We start from the raw sequence: 1,603 nt of genomic DNA on the forward strand, positions 1-1,603 counted from the left end.
CTAAGTCATGGAAGAAGCTCAAGTGCCCATCGACCCATGAATGGATCAATAAATTGTGGTATATGTATACCATGGAATATTATGCAGCCTTAAAGAAAGATGGGGACTTTACCTCCTTCATGTTTACATGGATGGAGCTGGAACATATTCTTCTTAGCAGAGTATCTCAAGAATGGAAGAAAAAGTATACAATGTAGTCAGCCCTACTATGAAACTAATTTATAGCTTGCATATGAAAGCTATAACTCAATTATAGCCCAAGAATATGGGGAAAGGGGGAGGGAGGGGAAGGGAGGGGAGAGTAGGGGTGAGGATGGGTGGAGGGAGGGTAATTGGTGGGACCACACCTATGGTGCATTTTACAAGGGTACGTGTGAAACTTACTAAATGTAGAATATAAATGACTTAACATAATAACTAAGAAAATGCCATAAAGGCTATGTTAACCAGTGTGATGAAAGTATTTCAAATTGTATATAAAATCAGCACATTGTGCCCCATAACTGCATTAATATACACAGCGATGATTTAATAAAAAAAAAGAAGAAAAAAGAGACTTTGAAAATGTACAGATAGAATCATAATTCCTTAAAATTATTCTAAAGGTAGAGAGTGATTCAGAAGAAATTTTAAATGTTGAATCTTTTTCATAGGTAATAAAAGTATAAGTTACCATTGATGGTATCAGTATTCTATTCCTGAAAATAAAACCAATATAAAGGCTTGCATACGCCCATCAGAACATATGTACAGAAATGTTCACAGCAGCACTATTTGGAATAGCACCTATCTGGAAACAAATGTCCATCAACTCGAAAGTAGATAACAAAAATTGTGATTTGATCATGCCATGGAATACTATACAACAATAGAAGTGCCCTTTTGCTATGTGCAGTGACAATGTTGAAGCAAATAGAAAGCTTAATACAAAAAAAAAACAAAAAACTACCAGTTTTATCCTATCATTTATAGGCAAAGATACACTATAATATAAGAAACTAGGATACTAGTTACTTTGATGTCCTAGAAGAGCTGCAAGGAGGGTCTCTGGGGTGCTGGTTATATTTTTTGTATTGGTGCCAATGACATGGGTGTGTTTATTTTGTGAGAATTCTTTGAATTATACACTCTGTCTTAGGCACTTTTCTGTAAATATCTTCGATCGAAAGTTCTGTGTATATATAGATAAGAAATTCATATATATATATATATATATATGTAATATATATAACATAGTATCTTTATACAGGTGCCAAAAATGTATGCCCATTTTAAGAAAGGACAAAACTGTTGTTAAGATTGTTGTCATCACTATATACCAATAACAAAAGAAATACAGACCACACTGAGCACCTCTTGTAACTGCAGCAGCCAAACATGACTTGAGTATTCCAAATACAATACAGATTTTTCCTTTCTTAAAATGTGTGTACATTTTTTGGCTCTCTGTATATAAAAAGTTTTATATACATGTATAGAGAGGGCGGGGGAGAGAGAGAGAGATTATGGTGAGGAATGGCTCTCATGTTTTCATAAAGATGATTCATATGGCTTGGTGCCTGTGGCTCAAGTGGCTAAGGCGCCAGCCACATACACCTAAGGT

General features: G+C 34.8%; 1 protein-coding gene across 1 annotated transcript in view; it reads left to right on the top strand.

Moving 5' to 3' along the window:
• The window catches only part of ANO5 (anoctamin 5), a 100,413-nt gene that overhangs the window by 68,313 nt on the left and 30,497 nt on the right, over positions 1 to 1,603 (top strand). The window lies entirely within an intron of this gene.

The sequence above is a fragment of the Otolemur garnettii genome, unplaced genomic scaffold, assembly GCF_000181295.1.
Source record: "Otolemur garnettii isolate 467f Iridium unplaced genomic scaffold, OtoGar3 scaffold00001, whole genome shotgun sequence".
Classification (NCBI taxonomy): Eukaryota; Metazoa; Chordata; class Mammalia; order Primates; family Galagidae; genus Otolemur; species Otolemur garnettii.